A 13521-nucleotide genomic window follows, 5' to 3' on the forward strand; every position below is an offset into this window, starting at 1 on the left:
ATCTTGATTGGAACTGAAGGAACATACCTGGTCTCAACTCAACTCATTTCAATATAAAGCAATAATATAAATGCAATATATTAAAAAAGGTTTTAAAACATGGATAACAACTCTGGGTATTTAGAAATATAATGGTAACTCAGTTTGTGTTCAAAGATACAATATAAATTCTCTTTGTATGTAAAAATACAACTAAACTTTGTGTATATAAGAATACAAAATATAAGTATGAGAGTTTCTCTAACCGACAACCATCACTTAAGAGCTGTGTGATGATACAACATGTTGCCTCACACTGCCATGGCCGTCCTATACCTTGCCGGGGGTATAGAACCTAAATACTAAGTGGATCCACTAGTCTATGCTAAAAAGCACTAAGGAATCATCTAAAAAGTATGATTCTTTTCTACCTATGATGGCTACATGGTTTATGGGGGTTGGGAGTTGTCTGAACTCTCCCCCATATCGGTGCTCAATAATACTCCTAAAATATACTAGCTCATATGATTAAAAACATAACTCTTTCTGTTATTTGAGTTAATTTCTCAAAAAATAGCCCAAAGGCTCTCTTGGAAATCAGTGCTTCCGTTCTTGCTTAATTGTGAATGTATTTACGCATTACTGAAACTAGCTCGAAGGCTCTTTTGGAAATCAGTGTTTTCTTTCTTGTTTAAATGTGAAACACTTACTCTTTTGGAATACATAGTCCTCATTTACTGGTTTGAAGAAATGGACTTCACTCTTTAATCAACTCAAAACTCATGTCTTAAAACATGTTTCAAGCATTTGCGAAACTTTCGAAAAGACTCTAAGAACTCTCTAGACTTGGCTTTTAACTTTCCTTTGAATTTATTGATTCAAGGTTTTTATTCATGTTTATGGATGATTTCTAGATGTTTAAAAGTTATTTAGAGTAGTTAGAATCGATAGGAAGTGTTAGTACTCTTTAAAAGGACTTAGTCGGGCTAAACGACGAAAAACGGGTGGGGGCGGACGACCCGAGCGCACTGTTGGCGCGGGCCACCAGCCCCTGAAGTTCAGAGACTGCTTTTTGGTGCACTGCTGGTGCGCCTCGCCAGCCCTACTGGCGTGTTGCGCCAGCTTTCCCCTAGGTAAATCTGACGAATTTTTCTTCTCGTTTTCTGATCTTAACTTGACTAATTTCAATTTTTTTTCTCAATTTCTTTTTAGATTCAAATATCCAATATATGTACACAAGAATATACTCAAATACAACCCTAAAATCAACATGATTTTCTCATGAACTCATCAATCTCATCCCAATCTCAAGAACAAAAGTCAATTTCCAGAACACAAATAAAGAACATTAACCTTCAACTTTCTAGAACAAATTTAATATTGAAATTAACATGATTGGTGTGTGGGTGAATGAATCCAACGCTGTGTGAACTCACATACCTCGTAGGATAGAATCCTAGGGGAAATCCACTATCAATTCCTCAAGAAATCAATGAATCTTGACCTTTCTCTTCTTTTCTCCTCTTGAGTTCTTCTCTCTAAAACCCTAATGCAATTTTGAGTGCGTAAACTGAACCAATTCAGTTTAGACCCCTAATTAATTACCAAAAATGAAATAAATTAATTGGGTATGGAAAAGTCCAAAATAACCCTTTAAAATTCGGTTAACTTTCCTTATACGAACGGGCATATCTCTCTCATACGAACTCGAAAATGCGATAACTTGGTGGTGTTGGAAACATAATTCGAAGATCTTTCATATACTATCTTTTAGCTCACCTAAATCATCATGTGCAAAGATTTATGGTCATTTGAAGTTGATCCAAAACTCTTACTTAATATAACTTGCCAAATTTCAGATTTTTTATTATTTCCAAAAATGGTTCTTTCTAATTCTAGCTCTTTCGAATAGCGGAATTTTACAACATAATGACAAAAAAAAATTAAAAATAAATTATTCACATTGGATATTGAAAACAAACAATCATAATGATTAAGTGTTCAGACCTAAAAATTACATGTTAATATTTAGATGTGCATTAAGATTCTGACATCTTAATCTTAATGCACATCTTAATATCCAGATGTCCATTCCGACTCACACGTCTTAATCTTAATAACAATAAATGAGGCCTAAGTGTAGGTGCCACTCATGACCCATTTTGGGTCATGATAGTGTCTCTCTCTCAGCACAAACATAAGAATTAAATTTTACATAAGAAAAATAGAATCTAATCGAAATTAAAGAAAAATAAAGGATAGAATTCAGATTGAGTGGGAATTAAAAATAAATAAATAAATCAAAGTAACCAGCTATCGTTCCACGCAATTAAAAGGAAAAAAACAAACTCCTAATCTGCAATGTTTCATCATTTTAAATAAAATTCAAAAATACAAAATTAATAGTAAAAAATAAAAAAGGGAAAGAGGAAAAGAGGAGAAGAAAGTGACTTTAAAGAAATGGCTATATGTAACGTTTCTACGGATGCACATCGACTTACAATTTAAGAATATATATATTAATCTTTTAAAATATATAAAATAAATAAATAAATAAATAAATATATATATATATATATATATATATATATATATATACACACTAAACAACTAAAAGTAATTGTAACCGTTTGTAATTCTTTTGTTTTTTTTAATAGTAGAAGACTTGGAAAACACTATTACTCCCACTTTCTTCATCTCTTTCCTCACATTGGCGGACATCTTTTCCTTCCCATCCCCCTCTAAATTTATCTAACTATATATATCCTTATCCGTTCAAATATTTGTCAAAATCATATTGATCAGTTTTTTTTTTAATTCACACTATTCTATTTTGCAGATATGGATATTTCTATGCAATAAAATAATAATCTTAATTTGTATTTTGTAGATATTGATGTTTCTATGCCAATAATAGTCTTATAGCCTGTTTGAATATTTGTGCCACTTGTTCGGCATTTAAGGCATGTTAAGATTTCCTAGACTTCGTTGAGGGACATTTTCTAATTAAAGATTAAAAGTAGAATAGTCAATGGGTAAGGGCGAAAGATGGGGTTCTCGTACCAATGATGTGACGGACATTAGTACAAATACCGGTGTTATTAAATGGAAACTTTATTACTATAATATGATAAATTGTGATTTTAGAATGCCAAGTGATATGGGCATTAGTTGATGATTTAGTGACTTGATTTCATTTGGTGGTTGTGTAGCCCGTATATTTGTAATTATTGAGGTGGTTATATGTCATAGCGACATTTAATTTATAGAGATGCTTCATCAACCCCTTTTATTGATATCATATTGTGCACATACATTGACATGGGATTGAGTATGAGTAAAGGTCTAACACGTGGAGATCGTTCGTGTTGAGATCTAGTTATGATTATAATGTGGGCATGTGGAGATCCTTCGTGTGTGAGATATTGGTTATGATTATAAGTTGGGCAAGTGGAGATCGTTCATGCTAGGATTATTTGATATTTTGATAGTGTGTTGAGATTGTCCGCACAGATACGTGAGATCATCTATGTCGGTATATGGACCTCACGAGTCACACATGGGTCATGAACTCTCGATGAATTTTCGAGGAGTATCATGTTTATACGATTGAGAGAGTACTGCGAATTTGAGGCATATCATTTCATGATTTCGCATTGCATTGCATCTCATTACATCTTTACTCTTGTTTGATTGTGTACTTCATTGATGTTTGTACATTCGTAACATTTGATTATCTCTATTTGATGAAATGTTGGTTGATAAGTATAATGTGGACTTGTAATATTAAATAATTATTTTCTTATATACTCTTGTCACTACTTCTTCATTGTCGGTTTATGAGATATACTGGGTATACGTTGTTTCATACTCATACTACACTTGCTTCACTCTTTTGTGGTGTAGATTGTATTTCAAATTTGAATGCATTTCTTAAAGCTTAAGTCTGAGTTTGGACTATCTTGGAGTTATGGTTAGTTTCTTGGATATTCTGCGGCCCATACTTTCATCTATCACTATTTATAGAGGTTGTGTTGGTATTCTGATAGGATATTATGCTTAGACTTGTTTAATAATTAGAAACTTGTATTGAGTTTAGAAGCTCTTGTACTTATGACACTAAATCTTGGGGTGGTATTTCATTTTTTCTGCATTTTATTATAGCGGACTTAGTATTCGAGAAATTGTTTGTTACTTACCTTTCCAAAGTTTTAAGTTGAACTGGTTAACTTGTTGGGTTGGCTTACCTTTCGATTGGAAACATTGGTGCCATCACGTCTTGTAATTTTGGGTCGTGACAGATGTATTGTTGGTTTGAGTACCAAGGCTTTTGGGTTGTCTTTGAGCCATTAAACTAGATGCGGGAAAAGTTAGGGAAATTTTTTTACTTTAGTCAATGTTTGAGGTTAGAAAACACACTTTCAAGTTTTAGTGATTCCACTATGTTTGAATGGTGATATTTGGTCTAGTTAAAGGTTTGGTTTAGTTTCCGAAACTTTTGGATTAGTTTCATGTCATTATTCGAAAATTTTGAGATTCTTAAGTTAAAGCTGAATTTGGTTAACACCGGGTTAAGGTAACCTTTTTGGGTATTTTGATGATTCCATTGAGTCTGAAATATTATTTCCAAGATGGTAGCATATTTGCTTTGTTTTTTGGGAGGTTTTAGATAAGTGTTGGTTGAGTTTTTATGTTTTTTCAGTCCTTTGGCGTTGCTTGAGCAATTTTGTCAACTAAAAGGTTCTTCATTAGTTTTAAAGACCGAAAAACTATTCAGAAACTACTAAAAGTTGCAGCATGAATTATAACACTGATCTGCACAGCTTGATGTATGTTTTCTAAGGGTAGATTGAACTTTTATCGGGAAATAGGAAACAATTATTTACCGAGCAGAAATGATATTTTACTAGGAAAATGTACAGGAATTTTAATTTCATTGAAAGAGCATGTCCCTATCATTATTAAAGACATTTGGAAAATGAATCGGGTTATTTTACTATCGTATGAAGAAGTTATGGCTCTTTTAGTGAAAATTTAAGTTGCAGATTTCTAGTGTAAATATTGTTGTTGAGGCAATTAAAATTTCAGACTGTGATTGTTTTGTATTTCGATCCTATTGTGAGTTCTAGAGCTCAATACAGAGTGATTCTTCCGTCATTCTCCTCGATTTAACATGGGTGTTAGTATCGAATCTTCATTTCAGCATTCTCTCATGATTTGTCCATTTGGTTTTCATTCCTTATACTTGAATTTTATTGTGAAAATTATTTTATTTGGACTATATTTTTGATAAAAAATAATAATATATATTTAGAATCCACATGTTATGGGTAAACTTATTTTTGGATAAAATTGTTGATTCATCAATTATTTCCATCATATTAACTACTTCTGAGATTGATAATTGAGTTTCTTCCGATAAACTTAATGAATGATAAATTGAGGATTTAATATCGATTTGAAGTCTATTTTTATCACGACCCAACTCACCGGGCCGTGCGGGCACCTACTCTAACACCTATGTAGAAGACCCTCCATCCCCAAACAGTAAAAAAAACATGCGGAAGATTAAGAAAACTGTCGAATAAAAGAAAATTCATGGAGATTTTTATAAAATAAAGAGTTTGTCAACAATTCAAGTTAAGACTTGTAAAGTGATTAACACCCAATGGATCTAGTCTAAACAGGCACAAGAGCTTCTAAGATTACAAGGTACAAACATGATAACAAATGATGCAGCTCCCACCACATGGAAGGAAAAATAGAAGTTGTTGGGGATTATCTTCGTCTTCACCTATGAAGCATCACTTACGCTGCAACCAGACTATGCCAATCTGATGTGCCGCGAAAGCTTGTCATATTTGATACTTGAAAACTAAGGATTGATACTAGAATCGAGCGTATTTATGTGGATATAATGCGTCTGGTAGTGTTTGTATAGGTGAAACAAGTGGAAAGGAAAGAAGATAGAAAAATGAAAATGCAAGCTGAAATCCGAAGTATTGACAAATGAAGTGAAGATCACGGACACCTTTACGGGCCGTGAAGCTTAAGATAGATCGTGATAGCATCCGTGATACCATTTCCAGTAGGCCAACATTGAAGACCCAAACGTGCGGAGTTCTAAGTTAAAACCATGAACACCCAGACGAACTGTGGTCTCTTCAACTATTTGTGGTGTTGTCTGTGATGTGATTTCCAGTTAGCAGGCTTTAAGAGGAAATCTTGTGGCAATGCTAAGTGAAGGACCACGGGTGACTTGATAGATCGTAATACCTATGACGGGTCGTGATGCAGTTCGTGAAGTTGAACCAGTGAAGAGACTTTGAGAAGCTAAAGAGTGAATTGGCCCAAGTGAAGACCAGGGAAACCTTTATGGACCGTGGTTAGTGCCATGACCTGTGGTGACGTCAGTGATAAGTTATAGTGTGCAAGCCTTGAAGAACTTCTTTTGGGTGAATCAAAGTGAAGACCACGAATGGCTTCACAGACAGTGAAGCCCTTGATGGGTCGTAGGAGTAGTCCGGATAGGTCTAATAGTTCAGTCCTACTTCGAGTAGGACTCTTTTTAAAACACTTTATTTTAATTAATTGGATCATTTTTTATATTTTATCTTATCTTACCTTGAATGACGAACAAGTTTACATTATTCTCTTGCGAATTATTACTGTTTTTAGAATATTTTCAGTTTGAGTTCTTCTAGTTTTTGAGAGACATTGTTCTTGAGCTTTGATGGTTTTGAAGATTTTCATCTCCAAGAAATTGGAAGTGGCCTACAAAGATTCTTCATCTTAGATGTGTTTAAAGACATTATTTATCGTACCCATTTGATGGAAACACTTTTAGGTATTGATTTCTATCTCTTTTTCATGTCTATCTAAAACCCCAATTCTTGGGGTGTGATTATGTGAATATAGATTAAATTTACTGTTCGGTATTGCTCATAGTTAGTTTATTTGTTGTTTAAATGTGATTTTATTTAGTAGTTTTGTTTGAACTTAATGGGATTATAGTTGAAAATACGATTTCATGGACCCTAGACCTTCTCCCACACATTCAACTCGAGAGAGTGAATGGGCTAAGGTAAAGGTTGTCCTTAATAGGTGCAACTCGGTATTCGAGAGAAACCGAGTTGATTCCGGGTAATTTTTTCCAGAGAAAATTTACCCCCACTAATGTCTAGCTTAGTTACAAATGTTCAGCAATTTACTAGAAATAGCATTTACCCGGTTGTTTATATTATCCCATATTCCTATCACATTCCAAGAATCCCGTCTTCCTGTCTCGCATCATTATATTTTTGCTATTTTTGGTTTATTAATTGAATACAAACTCCCTATTGATAATTGACATTCGTGTCACTTTTTGATTTAATATGTTTGTTTTCGTCAATGTTTATATAAAAAATTGATTAGAACTAAGTTTTACTTTACTATTCAATTCTTGATTACTAACCCCTCCACTGGGACTTGACCCCAACCCCTTCGGTTGGGTTATATTACTACAGGCGATCGTTAGCACTTGAATTGGAAGTTGTGTCTTTGATTACGTCAAACATCACAATGGCACCGCTGCCAGGGAGTGGTGCTAATTGATAATTTTCACTTAAGTTAGATTTTGTTCGTGTTAGTGATAGCTCTACTTACTTAGTTTTTAGTGTTGTTTTGCTTGTTTGTGTGGCGAAACAGGAAAAATGAGTGTAATGGGTGAAAACGTTAACCAAATAAATCACCCCCTGTTGAGGTTGTTGTACTTTAGGGATAACCTCCTTAAATTCCAGCAATTGGAAAGTGAGACTATCCATTACTACAGCAGTCCCCGAATCATGGAATACCAGACAAATTGATGCTAGAATGCTTCTATAGAGGACTTGGTCTCGAAAATAGAAGCAGTGTTGATCAACTTTTTGGAGGTTGTTTGATACAACAACCATATGGATTAGTAGCCCAACGTCTTAATGGGATGGTTAAAGACAACAGGGAAGCAGAAAAGGACCAAGAATGGGTTGCATTGTTGATTCAGCTGGATGATCTGTCCAAGAAGGTAATGAAGTTAGAAGCAAGGTTTAAAAAGAAGAGCAAATACCTTCCCCTCACAAGTGTAAAAAGATGAAACAATATGAGGGTGGACAAAATAGAGAGGTCCTCTCAGTTATTCTAGACAAAATCGAGGAACAAGATAGAGTGTTGAATGAGATAAAAGATAATGTCAAAATGATGAATCAGATGATGACCTCCCATTCCATGATTATTCAGCTACAACACGCCCAAATAGGCCAAGTGATGTCATGTCTCTACTCACAGTATAATGAGGGGTTACCTAGTGATACTCTGGCGAACCCCAAGAATGAGGTTTGAATGGTGACTTACGTCGTGCCACGATGTTAACAAAGGCGTTGTTTGGGAGGCAACCCAAAAACCATTATTGCTTTATTTTTGGTTTAGAAATAATAGTGTGTTGATCTTGCATGTTAAAGTGTGGAGAGTGTTTGAAAATTACAGGTTGGCGAGCTAAAAATTCCAGTTGGCGCACCAACGAAGAGGTCGGCGAGCCCAACCAAATCCAATGTTTGACTCAAGACATCTTCAAAATAGAGTTTGTAAAACTCAGCGAACCCAAAAAATCATTTGCGAATCACAGACCAAGTCGGCGATCCCGACGTAGACCGCCATTTGGAGCCCCACATTAACTGGATGGGCCTGTAAAACTCATCGAGGTAAGTGAACCCTCAGTGTGTCACAGAGTGGGTCGGTGAGTGCGACTAACATCGTCGAATGGAAGAGAACTGGACCGTTTTAAAAGGCCAATGCTTTAAAAGATTCAAAATATTCACTTTCCCTCGTTGTCAAACTTCGCAAACTCGCACCTTGTTAGTATTTTCAATATTTTTGCATTCCATAAGTATTTTGGTTGTTGATTAGTCCTCGAACTTTGGATTACATTGCCACATAACATTTTAAAATACTTTAATCGGCATAAAAGGTTAGTTTTCCAAACCCCGAGTTTATTTTATTAAATTTGTACTCATTTGCAATGATCTTCTATTAGTGATGTGTGTTGCGCCTCTCTGATTAGATTAGAATGTTTGAATGCCGATTTTAATTTGATAATCTTGCCCGTATTGTATTGATCATCGAATGCCCGTAAATTTATGCCTTAAAATGAAGGAAATCTTGTGGGGTTGTGCTTGCATGTTGGTTAGATTGGTTGGGTGAAGTCAGAGTAGCCCGTATTTGTGCTAAATGGCGTAAATTGCACAATGATAGAGTGGGTGACACCATTCTTAAGGGTAAAAGTCGTCAAATGGCCAAATATGGAAAAATCGAGAGAAGTTTGAGTATCCCGGGGTGATGGTTGTGATGGAACTGAGCTTAATTTAATTAGTGCATGCTCTGATTTTGTATCATTTAGTGTCCTCAAATGCATATTTTGTCACAATAACTGATGTAAATCCTTAAGTTTCAGGCATTTGAGTTGAGACACAAAGAATGGATGCTATTGAGCAAAAATATGAACAGGGCGGCTGAATGAACAAAGAAATGATGCCCTGACAATTGACGAATGCATTATGTCAGTCGCTAAATGGCCTTAACCTCACCCAAAGTTCCAGTGTGCTAAGCCCTGAAGGAAAAGATCAAGTTGGCGGTGAAAGGGAGCAGTCGACGCATCGCCGAACAGTTCAGCGAAGCAACACCATATCACCCAGTGATTCAAAACGCAAAGATGCTGAAGGAAAAATCTGAAAGATGATGAACCAGACCAAAAGGTGGATCACCGAGTGCATCGACGATCCCGACTAACTATGCGAAGTGGTCCTTTGCAGAACAAATTTTTAAAAACTATAAATACCCATTTAAATCTATTGTTTAGTATCAAGTGGTAGAGAATTATTGCTGATTTTTACAATATTTTTAGTTTGAGGTCTTAGTGTTTTTGGGAGAAATTGTCCTTGAGCTTTGAAGGTTTTCATCTCCAAAAAATTGGAAGTGGGCATCAAAGAATACTCATCTTAGAGGTGTTTAAAGACATTATTTATCGTACCCATTTGATGGAAATACTTTTAGGTATCGATTCCTATCTCTTTTTCATGTCTAGCTAAAACCCCAATTCTTGGGGTGTGATTATGTGAATATGGGTTAAATTAGCTATTGGGTATTTCTCATTGTTATTTTATTTGTTGTTTAAATGTGATTTCGTTTAGTAGTTGTGTTCGAACTTAATGGGATTGTATTTTTAAATAAGCTTTTATCTTAGTTGTTTTTTGGCTTGCTCGAGAGAGAGGTTTTAAAACCAAAACTACTAAATCGATACCTTGTGGTTATTGGGTCATCGTAGGTTTAGCTCGAGAGAGTGAACCCTAGACCTTCTCCCACAAATTCAACTCGATATAGTGAATGGGCTAAGGCGAAGGTTGTGCTTAATTGTTGCAACTCGGTGTTTGAGTGAAACCGAGTTGATTCATGGTAAGTTGTTCGAGAGAAAATTTACCCCCACTAAAGCCTAGCTTAGTTAAAAATGTTCACCAAGTTACTATCAATAACATTTACCCGATTGTTTAATTTATCCCATATTCCTGTCACATTCCAAGAATCCCGTCTCCCTATCTCGCATCTTTATATTTTTTGTTATTTTTGGTTTATTAGTTGAATACAAACCCCCCATTGATATTTAACATTCGTGTCACTGTTTTATTTAATATGTTTGTTTTCGTCAATGTTTATACTTTTGATTGATTAGAACTAAGTTTTACTTTTCTATTCAATTCTCGATTCATAACCACTCCCCCAACCCAAAATCCCAAGCATCCCGTCTCCATATTTGTATTTTTGTTTTTGTAGTTGTTGTTTTAGTTGATAATTGTTTACAACACCCCCCTTTGATACTTGACACTTGCGTCACCCTTTAATTTAATAATTTTTTCTTCGTAAATGTTTATAGCTATAATTGACTTGAACACATTTATGCTTTCTCTATTGATTCTCAATTACGAACGGATCCCTTCATATTCGACCCCAACTTACTAGTTGGGTTATAGTACTACTCACGATCGTTAGCACTTGAATTGGAGGTAGTGTCCTGATACGTGTAATCAATATACTTAGCTAAATGTTTTCTTCAAGGAAAAAGTATTGTTCTTGGAGAATAGAAAGGGGCAGGGGCTGCTTTACTTGGATATATAGGTATGACTCCTCTTCTGTCATAAATAGTATTCCAAGGATGCTTTAAGTATACTTTGGGGGGTAGGACTCACGGGACGGTGATAGAAAGTTGTGCGTCCATGTTTTACCCATTGTATTTGATGTTTTAATCGATTCAGTGTCCTCAAATGCATATTTTGTGTCAATAACTGATGTAAATCCTTAAGTTTCAGGTATTTGAGTTGAGAGACAAAGCATGGATGCCATCAAGAAAAAAAAGAAACTAGGTGGCTGAAAGAACGAAGAAATGAAGGTCTGAGTATCGCCTAATGTATTAGGCGAGTCGCCGAATGGCCTTAACCTCACCCAAAGTTCGAGTGTGCAGAGCCCTGAAGGAAAAGATCAAGTTGGCGATGAAAGGGAGCAGTAGGCGTGTGGTCGAACACTTTTGCGAAACAAACCATATCGCCCAATGATTCAAAATGCGGAGATGCTGAAGGCAAAAGCCGAAAGGTGATGCACCAGACCAAAGAGCGGATCACCGACTAATTGCGCCGAGTGGTCCTTTACAGCACAAATTTTTGAAAACTGTAAATACCCATTTAAATATGTAGCTTAGTAGCAAGTTGTAGAGAATTATTACTGTTTTTAGAATATTTTCAGTTTGATTTCTTCGAGTTTTTGAGAGACAATGTTCTTGAGCGTTGAAGGTTTTGAAGATTTTCATCTCCAAGAAATTGGAACTGGGTTACAAAGAATCTTCATCTTAGATGTGTTTAAAGACATTATTTATCATACCCATTTGATGGAAACACTTTTAGTTATCGATTTCTATCTCTTTTTCATGTTTAGTTAAAACTCCAATTCTTGGGGTGTGATTATGTGAATATCGGTTAAATTTACTGTTCGGTATTGCTCATTTTTAGTTTATTTGTTGTTTAAATGTGATTTTATTTAGTAGTTTTGTATGAACTTAATGGGATTATAGTTGCAAATACAATTTCATAGACCCTAGACCTTCTCCCACACATTCAACTCGAGAGAGTGAATGGGCTAAGGCGAAGGTTATCCTTAAATGCTGCAACTTGGTATTTGAGAGAAACCGAGTTGATTCGGGGTAATTTGTTCAAGATAAAATTTACCCCCACTAATGTCTAGCTTAGTTACAAATGTTCAGCAATTTACTATCAATAGCATTTACCCTATTATTTATTTTATCCCATATTCCTATCACATCCCAAGAATCTCGAATTCCTGTCTCGCATCATCATATTTTTTCTATTTATGGTTTATTAGTTGCATACAAACTCCCCATTCATAATTGATATTTGTGTCACTTTTTGATCTAATATGTTTGTTTTCGTCAATGTTTATAGCTATGATTGATTAGAATTAAGTTTTACTTTACTATTCAGTTCTTGATTACTAACCGCTCCACTGGGACTCGACCCGAACCCCTTCGGTTCAGTTATATTACTAGACACGATCGTTAACATTTGAATCGAAAGTTGTGTCTTTGATTACATCAAACATCAAAATGGCACCGCTGCAAGGGAGTGGTGCTAATTGAGACTTTCTAATTAAGTTAGATTTTGTTCGTGTTAGTGATAGCTCTTCTTACTTAATTCTTAGTTTGTTTTGCTTGTTTGTGTGGCAAAACAGGAAAAATGAGTGTAATGGGTGAAAACGTTAACCAAATAGATCACCCCCTGTTGAGGTTATTGAACTTTAGGGATAACCTCCTTAAATTCCAGCAATTGGAAAGTGAGACTATCCATGATATGTGGCCGAGATTTAGCCATTACTATAGCAGCCCCCGAATCATGGAATTCCAAAACAATTGATGCTAGAATGCTTCTATAGAGAACTTGGTCCCGAAAATAGAAGCACTGTTGATCAACTTCTTGGATGGTTTTTGATACAACAACCATATGGATTAGTAGCCCAACGTCTTGATGGGATGGTTAAAGCCAACAAGGAAGCAGAAAAGGACCAAGAATGGGCTGCACTGTTGATTCAGCTGGATGATCTATCCAAGAAGGTAATGAAGTTAGAAGCAAGGTTTAAAAAGAAGAGCAAGTACCTTCCCCTCACAAGTGCAAAAAGATGAAACAATATGAGGGTGGACAAAATAGAGAGGTCCTCTCACTTATTCTATACAAAATCGAGGAACAAGATAGAGTGTTGAATGAGATAAAAGAGAATGTCAAAATGTTGAATCAGATGATGACCTCCCATTCCATGATTATTCAGCTACAAGAGGCCAAAATAGGCCAAGTTATGTCATCACTACAACATTTTATGTCTACACCCTAGAAAAGTGTGGCCTAAACTACGAAAAAGTGTTGCCTTTGATAAAAGCCCACACTTTTTGACTTTAAGCAACGCTTTTCCAGAGGTGGC

Source organism: Solanum stenotomum, chromosome 6, assembly GCF_019186545.1.
Source record: "Solanum stenotomum isolate F172 chromosome 6, ASM1918654v1, whole genome shotgun sequence".
Classification (NCBI taxonomy): domain Eukaryota; kingdom Viridiplantae; phylum Streptophyta; class Magnoliopsida; order Solanales; family Solanaceae; genus Solanum; species Solanum stenotomum.